The following is a 23760-nucleotide window of genomic DNA, read 5'->3' on the forward strand; positions in this document are numbered from 1 at the left end:
CGGCCTCTTTAACGCTCTCTCGCTTTCATCTTCAAAGAATTTCCTTCCTTTTCTTCCCCTCTTCCCTGTCTGCTCTGCCCTCCTCCCTTCCGCTAGGCCAGGCCGTAGGCTGCTTGCACTCTCTTTTCTGCCCGGCTCCCTGCGGGGATTCCCAGCACGGTGCTCCCTAGTCCCGCGTCACCCTGGGCCGGGGTCTCCTGGGCGCTTCTGGACTGTGGTGGGGCGGGGGCGGGGGGGGGGACAGCCCAGGAGCCCCCCTCCCGCGCCCCCCCCACCCCCTGCCTGTGGCAGCAGTGTGCTGGGTTTCCCCGCCGAGAGCAGAAGTCGATCGCATCCCATCTGCGTGTGCTCAACCTTCCAGCTCCAGGGGGTGTCGGACCGACGCCACCAGCCCCCCTGCAGCCGGGAGCAGAGGACCCGCTGAGAACCCAGAGGCGGTAAAAGGGTTCCACGCACCCCTTTTATTTCCACCTTTTAAAGTTTTTGCGCTTTCCATATTTCCCACAATGAACAAATAGTAGGCAGGTAAATAAATGCAAATGCGGAGCGCCAGCGTGGCTCAGTCGGTTAAGCATCTGACTTGGCTCAGGTGAGTTCGAGCCCGGCTCGAACTGAACTCCCCTGACGGCTGGGAGCCTGGAGCCTGTTTCGGATTCCGTGTCTCCCTCTCTCTCTGCTCCTCCCCCACTCACGTTCTGTCTCTCAAAAATAAACGTTAAAAAAAAGCTTTATAAATGCAAATGCACTGGGGACAGGTAGCAGTTGTCTGGTTTGGCCGAAGATGCTCCTGGGGTTCCAGAAACCTTGCGTGGGGGGTGAGTGGAAGGGGCCTTGACCCGGGCGTGGCTCCAGCCTCTCGGTTCACAGGGAACCTCTTCCCGGAGAGAGGAGGGGAGCCAAGGTGTCCTGGGGGGCTGTCTGAGCACCCGGGTGTGGGGTGCCTTTCTGAGGACCTCGCTGGTTTTCTCCACAGGCCCCGGGCTCCGGGAGCGAGGGCACGGAGGGCCAAGCTCACGCGCGCTTCAGGCACACGTGCGCACACACGCACGAGCGAACGTGCACACCCGCCTGTACGCCAGGTGTGTGGTGCACGTGGGTGGCTTGACGGTGAGGAAGTTTCTTCCGTTCCGGTTGGCCCCCCTCCCTGGGTCGGTCCCTGGTCCTCTGCTCCAGTCTGGCCGGGCGTTTCTCAGGCCGCGATGGCTGCGTCCGGAGCAGCCCTCGAACTGGTCACTCCTAGGTGGGCAGTTGGCGGGGACGCTGACCTCCAAGTTGACCACCTGGGCCCTGCAGCTCCCTGACGGGGCGCTCGGCGCGACCCCTGGGCCACAGAAGGACTGACTGCGGGTGTGGCTTTAGCAGAAGCCTCCTTCTTGGGAGGTACACGTTCTGCGCCCCCCCCGCCCCGCAGTGCCCAGGAGCCAGGAATGGGGCTGCTCTGTCCCTGGCAGGTGGTGTGGTTTCCGAGCCTCGCTGCCCGGATCCGCAGTGGGGGTGTCGTCGGGAAGGGAGCAGGGCCCCGGCACCGCTGTCTGCAAAGTCCCGGCTCCGGGTGGCAGGGCGGGAAGACCGCTCTCTGCCGTCCTGGCCTCCGAGGCCCAGAGGGAGGCCTCACGGGTCAGCGGTTCCCCGCCCGCCCCCAGTTCACGGGTCCAGTGCTGCCCAGAGCTCGCCGGGGAGGCGCCCAGCTCGTTCAGCTGTCTGGCTTCGGCCGCCGACCCCTCAGTTGGGAGAGCAGGTGAGCAGCGTGGTGGACGCCCCTCCAGGCTGACCCCAGGGCGGCCGCCCCCTCCGGCCCTGAATCCGCCCCGTCCCAGGCCGCGCCTGCCTCCGCCGCACCGCCCGGCGCTCGCCAGCCCTTTCCTCACGCGCCAAGAATTTCCCGAGCCGCCGCGGCCGCAGCTGGGACGTTTCTGCACATGGATCCTTGCGAAGAAAACCAGCGTCTCCTGTCTTCTGATGATGCAGACGCGTGCTGGCGTCCGGGGCCCCGCAGTCCCCCTGCCCCCGCTCGGCGGCCTGTGGAGAGATAAGGGGCGGCTGGCATCTGTCTCGGGGCCGGGGGAGCCGCCCCTGCACGTTGGCAGGGAGGCGCCAGAGGCGGCCGCAGACCCCCGGGCAGCTCCTGCCCCCCCTTCCCTCTGGGACTGCAGAAAGACCCCCCCCCCGCCCCCACCAAAGGCCACACATATACCGGGAGACCCACGGCAGCCAGCCCGGGGGCAAAGTGCTTGGAGGGGTCCCGGCACGTGGCCACACCCCTTCCTGGGGGGCCGCCGTCTCCTGGTCAGTCTGCTGGAGCCGGGCTGGCCCAGGGGGAGCAACCAGGCCTGGGGACAGATTGGCGAGCCAGCAGGCGTGGCCCGGCCCCCTGAGCCCGAGAGCGGGGCGGCCGTGGAGAAGCCGGAGGAGGCGCAGGCGCTCAGGCCCCGGGAGGCCACTCGGAGCCCTGAGGAGGCTGAGGAGGGCCCGCCCCGCCCCTGGCACCGCTGGGCATGGCTGTGCACCCTGCACGCGACTTCCTCCAGTCAGAGGTCCTTGAGATTGGAGGCTTCCAACGGGCAGCCGTGTGGCCTCTGCTTTAAAAACGGGAACGACGTGTAAAAATCCAGACGTATTCTGCCCTGGTGAACAGAACCCCCCCGGGTGCGCCTGCCCCGGCTGGGGGTCTTCCTTCCGAACGGGGAGGGGGGGACACCCCCGGTGGCCACAGACCCCACCGGTCTCTAGTGGCTTGGGCGGCCGCTCACGGCCCCTCTGTGGCCGAGTCCTGGTTCAGACCCCCCACAGGGCGGACGCTGTTTGCAGGAAGGTCACCCGGCCCGGGGACAGGACGCTCGTCACTGACGGGCCGGTCGGTCTGAGCCGGGCCTGGTACCGACCCCTGGTTCTTCATCCGTAAGTGGGGCCACACCGGTATGGGGGGGGGGTGACACCTGCCGCCGGGAGTCCTGCAAGCCCTGCCTGCGTGCGCTCGTCTGCTGCTGAAGGTGCACGCGAAACGCACACCTGTGATTAGTTGTCACATTGGGTCTTCAGGCATTTTCTCAGTGAGCCTCTGCTGATCAGCCCTTTGGTGGCGGGGTTTGGGTGAATGGAAGTCACAGAACAGGGTTCTGGAAACAAGCTCGTGGGGCTTCTGAGCCGGTCCTTGGAGAGGGCTCTGGGGTTCAAGAGTCAAAGTGAAACAGGCTTACAGAGATTACATCCGGGGGGCGCCGGGGGGCTCAGTCGGGTAAGCGTCCGACTTCAGCTCAGGTCACGATTTTGCGGTTGACGAGTTCGAGCCCCGCGTGGGGCTCTATGCTGACGGCTGGGAGCCCGGAGTCTGTTTTGGATTCCGTGTGTCTCTCTCTCTCTGCCCCTCCCCCACTCATGCTTTGTCTCTCTCTGTCTCTCAAAAAATAAATAAATGTAAATTAAAACAAAAAAGAGTCAAAGTGAAACAGGCTTACAGAGATTACATCCGGGGGGCACCAGGGGGGCTCAGTCGGGTAAGCGTTCTCCTCTTGGTTTCGGCTCAGGTCATGATCTTGAGGCTTCTCGGGTTCGAGCCCCACGTCAGGCTCCGCACTGACAGTGTGGACAGAGCCTGCTTGGGATTCTCTTTCTTCCTCTCTCTGCCCCTCCCCCGCTCACACTACCTGTGTCTCTCAAAGTAAATGAATAAACTTAAAAAAAGATTGCATTTGAGAGGACTTTCTGCCTTAACCTTTCACGTGCTGAGGAGCTGGGGAGCACACAAACTCCAGGGCCTGACCAGGGAACCCCCTTCAGAGGGAAGACATCACAGGACTCGAGGTCCCGGAACGTTCTGGGCAGTGCTGGGCTAAGCACCGCCACAGCACACGCTGTGGTCACGCATCTGTCTGTGCACGTCTGTCCCACCCTCGCCCCGCTCCCCGCCGTCGGGGCCGTATCTTGCTTTCTCTGTGGGCCTGGCAGGTGAGGGGTGCACCCTCAGAGCTTATGGAGTAAGGAGCGGCCCCACAGGAACTTTCCGGGCCAAGGAGACTGTGGCTCGGAGCGGGAGGGAGGAAGAAGTGGGCCGCAGGACGACCTGGGCCCGCGAGCCTGTCCACGGAGCGGCCTCCTTTGAGCTCCTTCTGTCCCTGCACAAAAGGCTGTCCCCGCTTTGCCCACTCTCGGGGCCGGTGGGCCACGCGGTGGCCGACAGCTGGTGCATTTGCTGCGTTGAGGCAGGGAGGTGACTTTCTCAAGGAGATAAGCCTGTGGAGTCGGGCTGGGTCCCCCGCGGGCACGGGGAGCGGTGGGGTGATGCGGGGGCCGGCGCGGAGCGGGGGGCCGGCGCGGGGTGTTGCCCAGCCCTGCTGTGGCATTTTCCTCTGTTGGTTCTGCCGTCTGATAAACGCGGCCGCTCTGGCCGGAGCCTCCCTGGAGGCTTATCTGGCCGTGTGACCCTCTGGCCTTGACTGGAGAACATTACCACCTCCTTCCTGCCCCCATCCTGGCCCCTGTGGGTGGTTGGGAGGTGGGGGTGACCCTCCCTCCTGTCACTTTCTTCCGCTGGACTCGGGGCCCAGGGGGGCCGTGAGGGGGTCCCTGCGGGCAGCGACATCTCACGTGGGGGCACGGGGCCCGTCTGTGGTGGCCTTCCGGCTCCCCGACGCCCCCACACGATAGCCTCATGCTGGGGACACCCCTGTGGCTAAGGAGCCTCATTTCCAGTGTCCTCAGGCTCCAGACTCGGACCGGGAGCTGTTGGGATTCTGGGAAGACGGCAGCCCCCCCGGGATCCACAGGACGGTGAACTGATACAGCCACTCGTGTCACAGGGAACCGACTCCGAGAGGAGCCGAACCAGCCCGAGTTCGCCCAGGGCGGTAAAGCCGTCTCCAGCCTCCTGACCCCCGGCTCCAAGCTCTGTCCCCCACACACCCGGGGCCTTGCCGGGGCGTCCCGGGGTTGGCACCAGCCTGGCCCTCCCTTCTGAGAGCCGAACACATCCCGGAAGAAGAAAACACCACTTTGGCCGCCTGGCCGGGTTTCGCCGTGCCTTCCTCCCGCCCCAGGCGGGGCACGGGCTGCGTCCTCTCACTGCCCGCTTCCCAGCCACGGCCCTGAGCTGCGCCGCCCCTGTGGCCACCGATCGGTTGGCCAGGAGACCTGGGGGATCACCGGGAAGTGACCTCAGCCAGCTGGTTTTGAGCATACGTGCGTTGTGTCCAGCCTCCAAAAGGGGCCACCTGGGTCGCAGCCCAGCACGCCCTTCTTGTTTCTTTAGAGCAAGTCAGGGCACCCGTGAGCCTTGGCGTCCTCATCCAGGAAGGGGGGTGATGAGCCCAAGCTCCCGGGGAGGCCAGGGGTAGACGAGCTCAGTCTGGCCTGGCTCCTGCTTCTTACACTCGTCGTCGTCACCAAACACCGAGAGCCCGACCGACGGGGACAGCTCCCTCCATCAGTCCTGGAAGCAGCCCCACAGGGGGGCCCTGCTGCCCCATGTCGCACCGGAGGCCAGGGCAGGGCTCCGCGAGGAAGAGCCACGAGGCCCCCGGGGCAGCGCGAGCCTGCGTGGAGAGCTCATCCGCCACAGACGCGTATCTGTTGGCCTTGAGCGGGCAGGGCTTTGAGGTGTGAGTAGAAGTTTGCTGAATGAGGCGAGCAGAAAGGGTTTCAGGGCAGAGGGAACGGACGGAGTGCTCAGAAGGGTCTCGAGGCCCGTGGAGCGTGACCGCTACGCACACGAGGTTGGACCAGGAAGAGGTGGCGGGAACCATGGTGGGAAGAATGAGTTGTCATTTATTTATTTTCTTCTGGTCAAAGCACAGCTGTCCGTAGGATTCCCTTTTGGCCTTTTCTTCTGAGTTACACAAGGAGCCCAAGTCCCCATCAGCAGCGGGGACAATACAGTGTTTCTGAAAGAAAACCGAAGCCCTTTTACCCTCCTCCTCCCCGCAGGCTCCCAGAAACCCCAGGGCGGGCCCGCTCCCGACGCTCCCGCCCCTCTGCACAAAGCCCACGTCATCTGCGGAAAGGGCGCGTGTCGGAGGTGTTTGGGGCCCACGGGAGCCCCCCGCCGGGCGTGTCGCTTCTTCCCTGACCGACACACGTGCTGCCCGGCCACACGACCAGGGTTTTGAGCAGCCGCGTGGTGTTTTGCGGCAGAGCCTGCGATGCTGGGTTTGGGCCGTCACCGGAGTGTGTCCGCGTTTCGATTTTGGCCCAAGTGAGCCGGGCTGCGAGGACTGGGGTGTCGATAAGCCCCCAGCCGGGCTTGCTGGACGGCTCCGAGCAGGTGTTATCACAGATGCCTCCGGAGCCCTTTCCGGAAGGCCTGCTCCCCACCCTCGCCACCCCGAGTTTTAAACTCCGGGCTCTTGCACAGGTGACGAGGAGTACTTGGGGGCCCCTCTACCTCTGATCCCCCCACCGTGAGGGAGGGGACTTGACATCCCTCACTGTCCTGATATGGACCAAACGTTTGGGGTTCACTTAGGCCTTTGGACCCCGAGTCTTGGGCCCCGCCCCTGCCGGTGCCTCCAGCACAGATGTCCTGGCCCGGTGAGAAGGCAGCTGTGGACTTTGACCCCGGCCCACGGCGCCCCGGAGAGGGTGTTTCCCAGCACAGAGCGCCCCGACCTTTGGCTGTGCCCTACCTGCAGCGGCAGCGGGTGGGCGGAGGGCTTGCCTTGGCAGTTGGGGCGCCCAGGAGGCGTGCACGGCATGACCTGCAACCACAGTGACTTTGGGCTCACCCGGCCATAAAGCCGGGGTGACGGGTTCGCGGCCCGGCTGTGCTCCCTGGAGTCCTTACCCCGGCGGAGCCCCACTCCTGCCTGCAGCCTTTACCACTGGGGAAACTGAGGGTCCCTTGGTCATCTGCCCCCCATTTTACAGGGCAGAGGGAAGGAAAGGAGCCCAGTGTTGGGTGCCAGGCTCAGGGTCACAGGCACCCAGCCTGCCAGCTGCTTCTCCTGGAGGAGGCAGCCTCTCTCTGCTCCTGCCGGGGCACGGGGTCCGCACCAGACCCCTGGGGCTCCTGGAGGGCTGCAGGGACATATCGGTCGCTCAAACCATACTTCCTTCCTGCTGGGCTTGGGAGGTGCACTGAGCCTCGCCATGCCTCAGTTTCCCCATCTGCAGAGAGAGGTTTGCAGTAGCCCCTCCCCCCCCCACCAGGCTATTGGAGGTGGTGCAACGTGATTGGATCATTTGTTATCTGGAGCCTGTGTGTCCCCCCCAGAAGAGGGGATGCCCTTTGGGACCCAGTCCTGGGCCAGGGCAGGAGGGACAACGTGACTGCCGGCCCCTGCCAGGGCCGGTGCCTCCAGATTCACAGGCCATCTGGTGTCTCAGGAGCCATGGACACGCCCACCTGCCTCCACCCCCTGCCGGCCACTTCCAGCACAGCCCTCCACAGCCCCTCCTGAGGGCAACTTGGGGTGAGGCCACGCTGACCTGCCTCTCCTTCTTTTCCTCCCTACCCCCTCCATTGAGTGTCACCCCCAATCTTTTCTGGGCGTCTTCAAGGCCTGTCTCCTCCTTTTCTCCTTGCTGTCCCTTCCGGGCGTCTCCTCCTCCAGGAAGCTCTCCTGGGCTGCCCTCTCTCCCCTCGGAGCTCCCTCCCTGGGCGCCTCTGCTCTGGCCCTGCCCAGGCATCGAGGAGGGTCTTGCTGAGGGTCAGGTGGGAGTTCGAGGCTGGAGTTCTGAGCTTGGCCAGTGTGGGTGTGGTGACCAGAGGGTCTTCCCAGGGCAGCGGGCTGGGCTGGGCCTCATGGGCCAGCGACAATATTCTGGAGGGAGCACAGCAGCAGTGGGAGCCTAGAGGCCTGGACACAGAGAGGCCACGGCCGTGGGGGCCACAGCGCTCGCTCTAATGACCCAGCGCTTGAGTCTCTTTCATCCTCCTCGATGAAGGCTCTGTTTCTTATTTCTAAAGGTGGAGAGGACCACCCCTCCCCCAGACCCCCTCTGCCCGGGCACCAACCCTGCTCCTGGGATGGGCATTCCTGGGGCTCCCGGGACCTGGGCTTGGTGTGGACCTTGGTGTGTGTGGGTGCAGGGGACGGAGTGGAGAGGGTGGTGGACCGGCCTCTGCCCCCACGGGCTCACAGGAGGGGAGAGACACAAAGGGAGAGAGCCCATGGGGCACGGGGGTCCAGGCCATGCTGGGGTGCTCTGAACCTCCACACGCTTTGGCAGGATGGTCGTGGGCTGTCTGGCCCGGGGCTGGGGTCCCAGGAGAGAGTCTGGCTCCTTAAGAAGAGGCTGAGGCACGGGCCTGATGAGACTCCCTAAGCCGCCGCCCTGGGGGCCTAGAGCGGGGACTAGAGGGACGGCTCGCCAGGCTCCCCGGACCCTAGAGACCCGTCACCACACCTGCCGGCTTCCCGCAGCCACCGGCTCGCACGTCCCTCCCGGTTCTGGGTTCCCTGTGCCTTCCTGACAAGGGTCTGTGGCCGAGCATCAGTGCCAGCGGGGTCCAGGCCCACTCCTCCCGCTGTGTGCAGTGGGTCGCGTTTGGCCGGTCGCCCTCCGCCTTCCCCGGGGAAGGACCCCAGCCTGCGCCCGTGCCCCGCTCCCAGCAGGAGAACCGAGGGCACGCCAGGTCTGCAGGGTGAGGGCCCCGCCCTGGGCCCCGTCTCTGGCCTTCACGTGAGGGTACAGAGTCAGGGTGGGGCCTGGGTCTCCTTCCCAGCAGGTTCAGGGAGACGAGGCTGGCACGAAAACCACCGGGCTAAATATAGCCGTGGAACTTCCCGGAACACATTTTTCCAAGTGTCCAATAATTAATGCTCAACAACACGCAGCGTCTGCCAAGAAAGCTGAGCCCACCCTGCACGTCCCGGGGGGGGGGGGGGGGGCGGAGGGTCGCTGCCCGGCTGCCGAGAGCTCAGAGACACCCCCACCCAGGGGTGGCCTGGGGGCGTGTGGGGTACGCAGTCAGGTCCCCGGTGGGCGCTGGGAGTGGACAGCCGCCACCCCGTACGTCTGTATCCCTGGGGTTGCCAGACCGTGGCTGAGGTTGGGGGTGGATGAAGGGACCCCCGTCCTCCGGAATCGTCTGTGCTTCCTGCGGGGAGTGTGGGGAGGCATGCCTGGGCCCCTTGGCCCTGCGGCCTCTCTGTGCGGGGGAGGGGTGGGGGTGGGGGGGAGGGCCGTCCGCAGGTGTCCTCCGCAGAGCCCTCCTTGTGCGCCGGCCCCAGCAGACCCCTCACCATGACTGCGGGAGGCAGAGGAGGCGCTTAGGGAGGGCCTGGCCTGTGCGGGGTCCTTGGTCCTTCCATCCCCCCGAGGTTCAAGGCCAGGGAGTCATCGTCCCTTATCCCCCCCCACACCCCGGGTCTGTCTGGACTGGGGTGGGGGGCGGGGTGTGACCTGGAGCCCCGGCAGGCGGGTGGTGGGCTCCCCCTGGTGGCCGCGCGGGGCAGGGCGTCCTGGGGAGTCGCAGGGAGGCGGGAGCACGGGTCAGCCCCGCGCGTCTCAGGCCCCCGGGGCGCAGTGGGGCACCGTGGGCCTCCTCGCCCGGCTGGGCGCCGGCAGCCAGAGCCCCCAAAGATGCAGTTAGTTGCCTTTAAAAGTGTGTTCTGAAGACGGACAGGCCCCGTGGTTCTCGCTTGGTTAGGCCACATGAAATCAGGCGGGACCACAGCGCGTCTGGACACGAGCGCCCATTTCTGTCACACGCACCAAGGAGGAGACGCTGTGGAGGCGGCCACCGCCACCATGGCTGAGGTGGGAGCAGGCTGCCCCCCGCCCCCACCCTCCCGCCTGGCCCACCTGCAGGTGCGGCCTGGGGGGTACGGGTGGGGGCTCGGGGTTCGCTGTGGGGCCCACCAGCCCCGTGCTGGGTTCCCCGAGCCCTCCGCGGACTCCCCACCACCCCGAGGTGGCCGCCGGCTCAGGCCCCTGGCGACGAGCTATCGCCCTGGGTGGCCTGCGGCCCCCTGTTGGGGGTGGGGGCAAGGAGGAAGATCTCTAGGATTTGATGCTGAGGACTGGGCCGGCCAGACAATGCGGCCTAACGTCACGGTCACCGAGACGGTTTCGTGTGACGTCAGGGGCTCGACAGAGCGGAGAAGCCCCAGCCCCTCCTCTACCTGGCGAGAGCCGTGGGCTGGCTTCCCTGAGGGGGGCCTGCCGTGCTCCCCCCGCCCCAGGCACCTGCCGACCTCCCCCTGGAGGCCGCGGAGGCTGACACGGCCAGCCCCCCACGAAGAGGTTGTCGACATGTTGTCCGGAATTATGTCCACGAGTATGTATTTGAGATTCTGATTTGCAAATGACGGCGGATCACGGGAAGTTGCAGGGGGAGCACAGAGGGTCCCGTGTGCCCCCTGCCCGGCCTCCCCCAGGGGTTATAGCCTCTGTAGCTGTGGTGTGGAATCACCACCTGGGAGCCGGCACAGACACACCGTTGTCACGCATGTGGCTTTGTGTAGCCACGCGTGGGAGCCAGAACCGTCCGTGGCCACAGGGGTCTCCCTGGAGCCACGCCGTGTCGCCCTGCCCGGCTACCTCCCCCCATCCCACCCTGGGCTGCTCTCGCCTCCGCATCTAGGCCCCTCCAGGACCCCAGAGGCATCACCCACTGGCCTGGGCCTCACACACACGGCTCCCGCTGGATTCGGGGTCCTGCGCCGGGTCCAGACCCCCGAGACTGAGCCAGGCACTGGGGGGCACGAGGCCGGGGGGCTCTGCCTGGAGGGCCGGGCTCGGGGCTCCTGGGCAGGTTCCTTCCAACAGCCCAACGTCAAGAAAAGCCACCGGCTGTCGCTCAGGGCTTCAGGGGCAGGTGCGGGTGGACCAGCCCTGCTCTGTTCGCCTGTGTGAGGCCGGGCTCTGTGGCAAAGCCACCGAGGACCATGGCGTCCCGTGCTGAGGGCCAGCCTGGCCAGGGGGCAGCGAGGCCCATTCCGGGGGTGGGACTGTCCACCCAGCCTCCAGGGGGACAAGACGGGCCCTCTGCTCCCTGTGCCCCTCTGCCTGCCCGGTCAGCCTCACTCCCTGGGCTGGTCTCACCCCGAGGTTGACCCTCTGCCTCACTGTTAGGGTCGGCAGGGATCTCCGGGCAGGGGCAGGCGCAGGATCCCGAATCCAGTGGGAGCCATGTGTGTGAGCTGGGGGCTCGGGGCTGCCTTGACTTCTGCAAGCTTCTTCTTTGACCTCCCTTGACGGCCTGGGGCCTGGCCTCGGGCGAAGCCTCAGTTTTCTCATCCACAGAAGGAGGAGACAGTGGGGGGGGGGGGGGTGACGGTTCACGTGTGTGCCCCGCGCCCCGGGGCAAGGCGCCCGCTGGCACGGCCATCACGACGCTGACGGGGGGCCAATGCCAGGATGATGACTGTCAAGCGGGCGTGACGACGTTAGTGAGAGAGCCTCACAGGTGCGCGGCTGGCTCCCACCCCGATGAACCTGAAGGCAGGAGCCGGGGGCGGGGCATCTGGGCTGATGGAGCGGAGCTGAGCGGGGGTGAGCGGGGCAGAGCGAACAGCACGGGAGCAGCTCCGAGTGGCCAGCATGGGGCCCCGCGGAGAGGAGGGTTCCCAGCTTCGAGGGACGCCACCGAGGGCCTTCCCCCACCGGCCTGGAGCTGGCCACAGCGGGAGCGTCCCCTCACTGCCCTGGCCGGGGAAGGCCACCGGTCACCTGCTTGGCCCAGAGTCCCCCACGTGCCGGCGCACGTCTGCCTCCAGCCATGACTCCCGCGGTCGGGGTCGCGGGAGGAGGGGGAGTCACGTCTTGCGGCAAAACACTTTTGTGAAATAAGTGAATTATCTCAGGGCCAAAGCAGAGGGAAAACGTGGTCTGAGAACACGTGGTGCGGTGGCCACCGGCCTCCCCGAGCCGGACGTAAGTGCCGTCGGTTGAATAAAAGCCGTCATCCAGCCCGCGGGGAGACTGGCAGCAGGAGGTGGGGGGACAGAGGCCGTGTTTTTCAGGGAGCAGCTCGCCTCCCGGCCGTGTGTCCGGAAGCGCAAATTAGCGCTGATCTCTGCTCCAGGAGCCAAAGGCAGTTACGGGTTATCAGTGACTGTGGCTCGGGCTGGCCCCGAGGCTGGGGCAGGGGCACGCAGGACAGGGACCCTGAGAGGGGCTGCGTGTTCTCAGTCACCTGGCCTTCCCTTCCCCGGACCAGGATTCGCTGGGCACAGGTCCATCCTGAGTCTTTCCTTCCACCTCTGCAGAAAGTTCTGGGCCGTGGCCCTGCTGCCTGTGCAAACCGGGCTGTGTGGGTTCAGGCCGGGCTGCCGGCTGGGTGGGGGTGGGGGGGGTGCAGCATCTTGGAACACCGTCCGCACCTTCTCTGTGTGCAGGGGACGGTGGTTCCTGTCAGCTGATGCCTGTTGTCACGGTGTTGGGTGTGACGTCCCATGAGGCCCCGTGAGGCCCCTCGTGTGGATTTCGGGGTGGCGGGGAAGCCCCCAGGAGGGAGAGCAGCTCTGCTGACAGGAGGAGGGTCCTGGCCAGGCCCGGCCCCTGTAGAGGCCCTGGGAGGAGGAGCCGGGGGAGGGGGCGCACCGCTGGGGCACCTTGTGCCCTGTCCTCGTCCTCTGGGCAGGAGCCACCGCATTGCACCTTGAGGGTCCCACGTCCCGTGACTGGGGACAACCTCAATGGTCTCCATAGCCCTGCCTCCCCTCCCCCTGCCTCCACCTCCCTCTCTTCCTCCCCTTCCCTCCCCTTTCCTCTCTCCCCTTCCCTCCCCTCCTCTGCATCTTCTTGATGCCTGGAAGGATCTGAAACCTGCCTGCACCCTGGCCCCAGATCCCCCGGCCCCTGGGGTCACTGCTCTGGCATGCAGGCCTTGCTTGGGGGTGGACCCAGGGGGAGGGGCACAAGGCCACCGGGTGCTGCTAGGGTGGGGGTCCCGGGAGAAGGCAAGGGTGGGTCGGCCCCCAACCCTGTGTCTTCTCAAAGTGGGGCCGGAGGGTTCCCTCAGAGCCTGATGCCGGGCAAGCTGCACGTGATCCTGCTGCCAAGGGCCAGGGGGCTACGGTGGGGGAGGGGCAGGAGTCTCTCCTACAGGCTCAAGTGCAGTGATGCAGGCTGGTGTGAGACCCCCACCTTGACCCTGGCCATAGGGCGCTGACGAGGATTACACACGCCTCCACCTTCCCACCGAGGGGCCCCTGAGAATCACGGAGACCCATCCGCAGGCCGGAGTGACCCCCGTCCCTGGGGACACAGCCCGGGAGGACCGCTCTCCTGGTGGGCAGTGAGTCTGGGTCCTCCGGCCAGACGTGGAAGGGAGAGGACGTGGAGAGCCTTGGGAGCCCCCACCCCAGGAAGAGACCTCCAGACTGTCAAGGGGGAGTTTTCGGGGAGCCAGGGCACGGCTCTGCAACGTCGGCCCCCAGGGAGGGAGGCGGGGCCCTCGGCTGGGCCCCCGGGAGCTGCTGGGACACGGGTGGCCCGGAGCACGGCTCCCCGTGCACGTGAGACACAGACAGATGGGCTCGGCCGGCCGGGGACCCCAAATGTTGCCTGGGGGAGGCACCGGGTGGCCCTGTTCAGTTACTGAGACGACCCGGCAGGTCACAGGGCCCCTTGGCAGGCAGTGAAGGAGCTGGAAAGGTGGGCAGGGGTCTTGTAGCTTTGAGGCCTGCCCTGGGGGAGAGGGTCTCGTGTCCCCGGGCTGGGCCACATGCCAGCCTACGGCTCCACCCGGGGGCCATGAGGACACCCTGAGCTGTGGGGCTGCACAGACTTGGTTTTCGGTCGCCCTGTATTGGGAGCAGGTGATAGTGGTCTATCTCTTGCAACTGTGATGTTAAGTTTCCTTTATTTTTTTGTATTTTTAAATTTTTTAAATATTTATTTATTTTTGGGAGAGAGAGAGCGAGCGATTGCGATTGAGGGACAGGCAGAGAGAGAGGGAGACCAAGAATCGGAAGCAGGCTCCAGGCTCCGAGCTGTCAGCACAGAGCCCGACATGGGGCTCGAACCCAGGAGCCGCGAGATCATGACCTGAGCCGAAATCGGATGTTTACACCGACTGAACCACCCAGGCGCCCCAAATAAATCTACTTCTAAAGGAAACTTAATATCGGGGTACCTGGGGGGCTTAGTCGGTTAAACATCCGACTTTGGCTCAGGTCATGATCTCGCGGTTCGTGGGTTCGAGCCCCGTGTTGGGCTCTGTGCTGACAGCTCGGAGCCTGGAGCCTGCTTCCGATTCTGGGTCTCCCTCTCTCTCTGGCCCTCCCCTGCTTATGCTCTGTGTCTCAAAAATAATAAATAAACATTTTAAAAACTTACAAAATAGGGGCGCCTGGGTGGCTCAGTCGGTGGAGCGTCCAACTTCAGCTTAGGTCATGATCTCACGGTTCATGGGTTCGAGCCCTGCGTCGGGCTCTGTGCTGACAGCTCGGAGCCTGCTTCGGATTCTGGGTCTCCCTCTCTCTCTGCCCCTCCCCTGCTCGCACTCTCTGTCTCTCTGAAAAATAAACATTAAAAAAATAATATATAAAAAATAAGACTAGGGGCACCTGGGTGGCTGAGTTGGTTAAGTGGCTGACTTTGGCTCAGGTCATGGTCTCACGGTTTGTGAGTTCGAGCCCCACATCGGGCTCTGTGCTGACAGCTCTGAGCCTGGAGCTTGCTTTGGATTCTGTGTCTCCCTCTCTCTTTGCCCCTCTCCCACTCATGCTCTCTCTCTCTCTCTCAAAATAATAAATAAACATTTAAAAAAAAAATAAGACTAGATTTGTTTAAGGGTGTGGGAGAGATGGGCTGGTGGCTGCATCTGGGAGGGCGGGGTTGGCCGATGCCTTTGTGGGTGTCCCAGGTTCGTGCTGTGTGAGCCGTCTGGCCGAGAGCAGAAACACAAAACACACAAACACTGACAGTGAGAGACGCACTCGTCCGAGTGAAGATGTGGGTTGGTTTAGAGAAGATGCAGGGGTGCTCAGCCCGTCTGGGCCTCGGAGGTGGAAGGGACGTCAGGGACACGGGTGGGCTCCTTCTTTGGCGTGGATGCCCACCCGCCTTCCCCATCCAGACCCAGACACTGAGGTTTGTAAAGTGTCCCCGCTCTACAGAAACATTCTTGGGAGAATAAGTTGAAGCAGTTCTATTCTTCACCTATAAACATCATTTAAGAGTGTTTTATGGGAAAAGACATACTGTTTTATTCATGCAAACGATGTCTGGGGGAGGCAGGAGCTCTGGAAACAGGTCAAGTTCAGTGTCGGGTCACAGCAGTCCCCCACACCCCCCCCCCCCAGTAAATAATCCAAATCTATGTTGGGGACTTGGCCACCAGGGGGCGCCCCGAGGTCTTGTCTGCAAAGTGGGTGTGCGAGCGTGTGTCTGTGTGCGTGTGTGTGCATGTGGGTGTGGATGTGCGAGCGTGCAAATGTGTCTGAGTTGGCGTGTGCGTGGATGTGGGTGTGCGAGCGTGTGAGTGTTTGCGAGTGTGAGCGTGCATGTGTGTGTGGGCGTGTGTGAGTGTGAACGTGTGGGTGTGGGTGTGCGAGCGTGTGCATGTGTGAAGGGGTGGGGGGTGGGTGTGCACATGTGTGAGTGTGCAGGTGGATGTGGGCCTGTGAGCGTGTGAACGTGTCTGTGTGGGTGTGAGCGTGCATGTGGTGGGCACGAGTGTGAGCGTGTGGGTGTGCGAGCGTGTGAATGTGAGTGTGGCTGGGTGTGAGCGTGCATGAGCGTGTGGGTCCGTGTGTCCAGCTGTGTGTGTTCGGAGGAGTGTCTTACCGTATGAGCGAGTGCACACGTGAGCATCTGTGAGAGAACACGTGTGCCCGTGCGTGTGAGCAAGCGTGTGTCTGCGTGCGTGGCTCGTGGTTTGGGAGCCATGACTCCCCCCAGGGCCCTGACGCCTCGCTCTGCGAGCAGCTGCCCCCGCCCACCATGAACTTCCCGCCCAGCCTGGGTGGCAACCGCCTCGAGCGGCCGAGGAGCCCAGCCGCCTGTGGGCCGCTGGCCCCGGGACCGGACTCTTCTCTTGGACCGTGGGTGACCCTGGCACCACGCAGGTCCTCCTGGGGGCTGGTGAGCCACCAGCTGGTAGGCTGTGTGGCCGCGGGGCCTGGGACCGCGGGCTCTCGGGAGGGCTGTGTCCACGCTGAGGGGCTTGGAGAGGCAGGGGGGGGAGTCCTGGGGGGGGGGTCCTGCGGGCGAGCGTGGCGGATTGGGCCACCCGACCACCCCTGACCCAGGGGATGTCTTGGGAGCAAAGGGCGGGCGGGGGGGCGCGTTGCGCGGGGCTGGGCGCGGGAGGGGCGGCCCGGCCGGGAGACCCTCGGGATCTGCTCTCCCGGGCTGGGGGCTCCGGGGCCTCCCGCTGGGTGCCAGCCTGTGGGGCCCTGTGGGTAGACAGGGCGGGGTCTGCCGGGGTGGCGGCCCCCACGCCCCTGAGAGCAGCTGGCCCTGGCCAACGGGACTCCGCTCGGGGCCGACCCGGGCTGTGACAGGAGCCCCCACCCCTCCCGGCTGCAGGCCCTTTGTTGGTGCACGCTACCGGCTCCCGCACCGTGCGGCGGGCGCCCCACACAAGCTGTGCCGCTCTTCTGCCCTTCCTGTTTGGAAAACTTAGTAGACGGGAAGGATCTGGAAGTTGCCACGTGGGGCGGGCGTGGGGTGGCCGGCCCGCGTGCGGGGTCAAGCACAGGCCAGGGAGGGAAAGCGCCCGAACGTGGACAGCCGTCAGGGAAGGGTGGCACAGAGAGAGTCTGCCCCGCGGTGGGCACCTGCTCTTGCTCCTCTGGAGGCGGCATCGAGGGGAGACTGGTCCGGCCCCCAGGAAAGCCTCGGCCTGGTGCGCACGGGGCCTCCTGTCGGCGGTCGTGTGCTCAGGGCCCAGCACGCGGCGACTGCTCAATAAACGCATCTCGCATGGCTGCGTGGCCGGGGCCGAGCCCCTCCCGGTCACTCTCGGCCCCCTCCAGGCATTGTGGCCGTGTGGCTCGATGGGTAGGGGCCAGGGCACGGGGCCAGGTGCCGCTGGACATCACCTGGGCACCGCTGGGCGCCACCTGCGGGCCACTGGCCACTGCCTCCAGATTCTGGTGTGTGGGGTGGGGGTAGCGACGACTTGGGGAGGGCGGCCAGCCGGGGGGGGCTCTCAGGAACCCCTGCGGCCCCTACCTCTGACCCCAACAGAGGTCTGTCCTCCCTCCCCAGCCTCAGTAGCTGCCCATCCCCCTGCCCACTCCCTGGTTCCCCGGAGCCATCGGATGATCCCAGGACAGGCCCTGGGTGGGCGAGGTGCACGAAGCCACCCGTCACCGATACGTGTCTCTTCGAGGACTTTCTGGTGGGAATATTTTCAAGCCACAAACGCTCAAACCTATGGGGCTCTCCAGGCTGTGGAGACTGACCCGTGCACACACCTCCTGGTGAAGCTGAATTCCGTAGGACGCCCCGCCCGCCGTGGATGGGGCGCCCCGGCTTCCGACCGCCCAAAGGGCCCCCGAGCCTCGCTGGGTGACCCCTTCTCACCAGACACGGGAGAACCACATCCTTGGTGGCACCGAGGACAAGCCTCCACGACACCGTTAATGAGCACGTTCCTGCCTGAGGGACTTTGCACCTGGATCTGGAATGCTTGACCCCCCGACGGCCTGGCCCTCTCCCTCCACAACACCTCATCGGAGACCCTCCCCAGGTCTCGAGAGGGCTGTGACCTCAGGGCGCGGTGGGGGCAGCACGGCCTCGTCAGCCTCTGACCCCCTGATAACAGAGGTGTCGGGAAGGGGACACAGATGAGTGTTGGGCGTCCTCTCGGGGGAGATGGGCCTCCCTGCAGGGGAGGGGCTGTGGTCACCTCCCTCCCTCCCAGGAGAGCCGAGCTTGTGCCCACAGCACGCTCCTGGATGCCAGGTGGGGGCCAGCAGCTCCCTGGGCGTCTGGGAAAGAGATTCCTTGCTGCCCGCTCAGGTTTGTGTCACACGGGTGGAGGGATCCTTCCCCGCCCCTCGAGATGCGCCGCCGGCCTCACATGGAGGGGGGAAGGGCCACCCGCGTGGCCTTTTGTCGGTGGCGTCTCACTCCTGTCCTTCAGGAGGTCTGGTCTCCTGCCCACCCGTGGCCCGGGACACATTCTCTGTCCTGGAGGCGGAGGACCCCGAGGTGGTCCAGTCCAGGTCCCTGCGTATCAGACACAAGACAAGCTGGGGAGGAGGAGTCTGCCCTGGCCTCTCAAGGCCTCCTCCTAACGTGTGGCCGGGCAAACCCCGAATATCACCTCTGCCTGCTCCGCCCACCTGAGGCAGCGCTCAGGTCCCGGGACGGGGTCACAGGCGCGTCGGGGGCGCGTGCCCCTTGTTAGACTTGGGCCCCTGAGACCTCCCCTCGAACCCGGAGAGGGGGGGCTGTGCCTCCCGGTACATTCTGGGCGAGGGGTGGGGGGTCACGCCTCCCTCATCAGACACGCACCGTTCCCGCCGGGGTGGCGGTGCGGTCAGTACAGCCCTGTCTGCAGGCCCTGAGTTCGAATCCTGCTTCCCGGCTGTGAGGCCCTGGACGGTTCTGCAAAGCAGGTGCACGGTTGTGCCCCCTGCAGGGGTGGTTATGAAGCCTCGGCACGTGACCGTGTAAAACTTGGAATCCAACAGAGAAAGAAGCCGTGAGACCCTGTGGGTGGGCCACACCTTGTCCGCCACCCCCATCAGCATCATCTTAACATCGTCATCACGTAATCACCACCACCACCATCACTGCCAGCATCTTAGTGCCCCTTCTTAGCGAAAGTGCCTTCGCCTCCTTTCCGTCCCGCACCGGCTCCGGCCCTTGGCCTTCTCACTGGTGAAAGGGCAGAAGCCAGAGACCGAGCGGTAATGGAACGGAATCCTCTTTAGACTCCGATCTGCTTCTCTCCGAAACCCCCCTGCCTGCCCCCTCAGAACGAGTCTCCCGTGCCCTACCTCCTCTGAGGTGTTAGGGACCCCCTGGGGCACCCTCACCCAAATCCTGCCCGTCTGCCTGCCTGCCGGACGGCAGCCGGGGGCGCCGGGGCGCCCGCCTTTCCCGCCAGCTGGTGGCAGCCATTTCCTGCTCCTCCGGGCCCGCTGGGGCTCGGTCCCCTCCTCTGCAGCCTCCGTCCTCACGTCCACCGGGCACGTCTCAGGCGGGACAGGGCGGGCCCTCTGTTCCAGGCCAGCACGACCTGCAGGCAGATGTTAACTGAGCATCCGACGGGCGTGTGCAGTCACCGGCCACGGCCCGCGGTCCGGGGCGCACGGGCCCGAGCTACTCTGGCAGAGGCAGCGCCTGGGGGCTTGGGGTGGGCACACGTGGCCTCCAGGCTCGGGAGCACGCCTGTGGGGTGGGTGACACAGACCCACCCGGAGTGACCCCAGAGGCGGCGCCGGGCAGCCCCCCGCGGGGCAGGGCGGACGTGAACCCCGCATCGGGGCGGTCCGCTCTCGGCAGGTGGTTGCCAGGGTCCCCCGGTGGCGGCGGCCTGAGCGCTGCAGGGCTCCCCAAGGGGTGTGAGACGCCCTCAGGGGGCCGGGTCCCACGTGCCCCCCACTGCATCCTGAGGGGACGCTCGGCCACGGAGCGAGCTGGCAGCAACTTCGGACGCGGCCCTGCCAGGCTGCACAAAAACTTCTTGACACAGCGATTCCCAGGCCAAGCCTGCGTCCGCGTCCGTGGCTCCGCGCAGACGGGGCACAACTCCCGTCCTCAGCAGACTCCTCGGGCGATGCGGGAGCTGCCGGCCAAGGGTCACCTGCAGCGTCTGCCTCCTTCTGCCAGCCCCCGGGGTATTCGATTCGCCTGCAGGCGGGGGCTGGACTGCCCACGCTCTGCAGAAAAAAAAAAAATTGTTTTTAAGAAAGAGAGAGAGAGTACGTGTAGGGGAGAGGAGCAGAGAGAGAGAGAGAGAGAGAGAGAGAGTCTCAAACAGGCTCACCACCAGCACAGAACCAGACACAGGGCTCAATCCCACAGCCCTGGGATCACGACCTCAGCTGAAACCACGAGTTGGATGATGAACCGACTGAGCCCCGCAGGCGCCCCTAGAGAATGGGTTTTAGGTGGACAGTCTGTGCAGGGGTCACCGTGACCCCCACGGGCCCCGGACAGGCGTGGAGAGGAGACCTGGAGCCATCCCAAGGGCAGCTGTAGGACAAGAGGACCGGGGGTGGGGGGAGGGGTGTGAGGCTGGAGGGGCAGAGCCGGCTCCCACCCGTCCCTCTCCTTGACCTGGTCTGGCGGGCCCGGACCCCTGCAGTATGCCATGTTCTGTGTGGATCGGGCCTCCGGTGAGGCTCACTGGGGACGCTGCCTCAGAGGCTCCCTAAGTAGCCCTCGTGGGGGTCCAGGCCCACGTGGCCTCCCAGACGCCCAGCTGCCCACAGTCGTGTGGGTGTCTGTGTTGGGCCCGCCGGCCAGCGTCCCCCGCCTGCCCACCTGAGGACGGGTCTGCAGTGGCCCCTGGGGTCAGAGCGATGGGGGCTGAGCCTGGGTCTGAGTTTCCGTGGCCCCCGCGTGCTGACCCTGCCCTCTGCCCCGGAGGGCACCCGTGGGCCAGGAGGGCACTCGCTCGGGGGCCCATGGTGCCGGGGAGAGGCCGGGAGCGGCCGAGGCTGGATTTAGGCTGGAGACGGGTCCCCTCTGCTCACAGGACAGGAGGGACACGTCACGTACATCTTTCTTCTCTTTATATGTATATACAAATATAGGTTTATATATATATATATGCATTTCTTTGTGAAGGAAATGTAGTCTAGCTGAAAACTTATGAGTGGTGATTTTTAAAAGTTGGTAGGGGAGTGACATTCTTGCTGCTGGGGGGCGGGAGGGGACTTCCAGAATGAGCAGGTCTCATGTTCCCTGGGAGGAAGGTTGTGCCGAGCGCGATGTGGAGGGCTCTGGGGATGCCCTCTGGCCCCGCCCTTCCTGCTCTGTCACCAGACTGCTGATGACGTCGGGGGAGTCCCTGTCCTCTCTTAGGCAGACCACAGCGGGTGGGGCAGGGGCCACGTGGGCTGGAAGGAGACCCCTGGGAAGGCGGCCGCTGAGTGGTGGCTGACCCTCCTCCGGCCGCTTGACCGGTCCCTCAGGGTTTCAGGAGAGGCCAGAAACCCAGGTGTTCACGCTCGATCTGATTTTTAAAATTGACAACACATCAAAATAACTTTAAAACACCAGGTCCGTTAAACAAAGCAGGTGAGAAGGGACTTCAACAGGTGGTTTTAAGTTAACATCTTGTTAACTTAAAACCTATTAAGTTTTTAAGTTAACTTTTAAGTTAAGGCGCCATCTTACAGGGGCGCCTGGGGGGCTCAGTCGGTTAAGCGTCCGACTTCGGCTCAGGTCGTGGTCTCACGGTTCGTGGGTTCCAGTCCCACGTCAGGCTCTGTGCTGACAGCTCGGAGCCTGGAGCCTGTTGGGATTCTGTGTCTCCCTCTCTCTCTCTCTCTCTGCCCCTCCCCTGCTCCTTCTCTGTCTTTTAAAAACAAATACACATTAAATAATTAAAAAAAAATTAACGTCTTGCATCAGTGCCGTCCATTTGTTACAATAAATGAACCACCGTGGATAAATGATCGTTCACAAAAGCTCAAGGTTGATTTCAGTTTCCTCAGTTTTTCCTCACACCGTTTCTGATCCCATCCAGGACCCCTCATGACATCTAGCATCGCCTTCTCCGTAGGATCCTCTGGGCTGGGCAGCGCCTCTGGCTCTCCCGGTCTCCGATGACCTTGATGGTTGTGAGGCGTTTGGGAGAGAGTCCCTTCTTTTGAGTTGGTCCGGGGACTTTCTCGTGGTCAGACTGGGTAAGGGGTCCTCGGGGGAGACCAAAGAGGGGGGCTGCCTTCTCGGCCCGGCACGCCGGGTCCCTGCTGTCAGCACAACACACGGCTGTGGGTGCTCGGCCTTGACCGGCTGAGGTCGACGTGGTCCGGTCCTCCATCACGGAGCTCACCCCCCGCAACCATGCTACACGCTGCTCTGCGTGGCTGACCTGTGGGTGCAGACGGTGGGTCACCTACAGCCTCGGAGTGAGTGCTCTCCAGTAGGGTCCCTGGGGCCATCTTTGAGCCCTGGGGAAGATGAGGTGAGTAGGACCGAGTGGGTGGGGTCCCGGCCCTCCCCTCCTTCAACACAGTCTACTCTACCTGTTTTTGTTTGTGTGTTTGCTTTTGTAAAAAATGCCCAAAGAAGGCTCTGGGGCCGTGGAAGAAACGTCCAGCGTCTCACTGCCCTGCCCTGGCGGGGGCCTCTGGGGCCAAGGTTGGATCAGGTCACCGTGTTGGCTCCAGCCTGGATGGTGCGTTCTCTGGCCCTTCTCTTGGGGATGGCGGAGGCCCGGCGGCAGAGGGGGAGGGACAGCGTGGGGAGCGTTGAGCTGGGGGACCGGTTCTCCGCCAGTCCACGGGGAAGCGGGGAGGCAGCCCAGCGGGAGCGTGCGGCCCCACGTGGAACAAAGTCCAGGGACGCTGTCCATCGGGGGAAGGGGACCTCTGTCCTCTGTGCTTAGACACCCGCTTGGCTGACAGCTGGACAGCAGTCCGGGGATGAAGTGCACTCTGGGCCCCCGTGGTCTCCTGTGCCCCTGCCAGACATCACCAATCAATCCCTGCTCTCTGCTGAACTCAGATGCAGCCTGAGTCCTTCCACACGCAGCAGCCGTCCAGCAAGCCGAAGGGGAGGTCAGAGAGGGCATGCCCGGTGAGCGCCCCCTGCACCAGCCCTCCGTCGGTGCCTCCCACACGGGTGTCCCCTGAGCAAAGTCTGGGGACAGTGAGGTGTGTCCTCGGCTGGGGACCTCCCACCGCTGAGCACCTTCCTGCCCCCGGCCCAGCAGGGAGGTCGTGTGGAGGTCTGGTAAGGACAGGGAGGCCGGCCAGAGAGCAGAGCTGGCCCCCACGGTCCGGCTGGGCTGTGGGCTCGCCTGGCCCGGCTCGGAGGCTGGACGTACGAGTCCAGGGACCCGGCGCCTGTGAAGCAGCCCCTCCCTGGGCCTCAGGTCCCATCTGGTGCCTTGGGAGGCCCCGACTCTCTTTCTTCCTAACTTCCTGCCTCGACTGGGCCCTCCTTTTGGGAGATGCCTCAGTTTCACCTTCCAAGGAGTCCCGTGGGATTTCCATCCTGGAAATCCGTTCCTTCCGGAAGGGTTGTGGGCTTGTCTCTGATTTACTGGGCTGTGCGCTGATCTGAAGGCCGAGCTCGGCGGGTTGTGGGGCTGGGGGAGGCAGGTGTCAGAGGAATCCCGCCGGCCCACACTTCTCTTCAGACTCCTGACTGCATTTCCTGCCTTAGCAGGGCCCCTGCGCTCATTCCTGCCCTCTCCCCTGCCCTGCTGAGCCCCCACCCAGAGGTGAAGAGGGACGACTTCCTCAGTCTCCCCAGAGCACCTGTGCGGTGTGGTCCGTTTCTACCGCGGTTTGCGCGGCTGACCTCTTAGGACGGCCGGGTGCTTGGTGTTCCTGGTGGCCCGTCCCTCACGGAAGAGCGCGCGGAGCGGGGCCCGCGGCTCGCACGACCCCGTGACGGGCCGAGAGCGTCCTCGTGGGTGCGTGTGGCGCCGGGTCTGCTGGGCGAGGGGAGAGGGCCGCATGGGCTGTTGGCTGTGCTGTGGCGGCCGGCCGAGGGGCTCGGTGAGACGGGCCAGAGAGCTGGCCTCGGCGTAGCCTCCTGCCCCGTTCCTCCCCAGCGGTGGGGCTCGTCGGGGTCCCACCTATCCATCCACCTGTCGGCCTTGGGCACGCCTTCGCCCTCCCTGGCCGGGCTGTGCCCCCTGCTAAATGTGGAGGCTCCCCTGCCCTACCCCAGCTGTCCTTAGGCTCTGCCCGGGCCCGGCCTGGTGGTCACCCCGGGCTCCATTCT

The 23760-nt window shown here is 64.7% G+C and overlaps 1 long non-coding RNA gene across 1 annotated transcript; it reads right to left on the reverse strand.

Annotated features, from left to right (window-relative positions):
* Positions 1-441: 441 nt before the first annotated feature.
* On the reverse strand, positions 442-1339 carry LOC147582866 (uncharacterized). Its single transcript, XR_015248806.1, has 2 exons — positions 1065-1339; positions 442-695 (listed from the first exon to the last, which is right to left on the reverse strand). It is a non-coding gene; the product is annotated as an uncharacterized LOC147582866 (long non-coding RNA).
* Positions 1340-23760: the final 22421 nt, after the last annotated feature.

This window comes from Puma concolor, chromosome A3 (assembly GCF_028749965.1).
Source record: "Puma concolor isolate L17-30 chromosome A3, mPumCon1.1.hap2, whole genome shotgun sequence".
NCBI classification, from domain to species: Eukaryota; Metazoa; Chordata; class Mammalia; order Carnivora; family Felidae; genus Puma; species Puma concolor.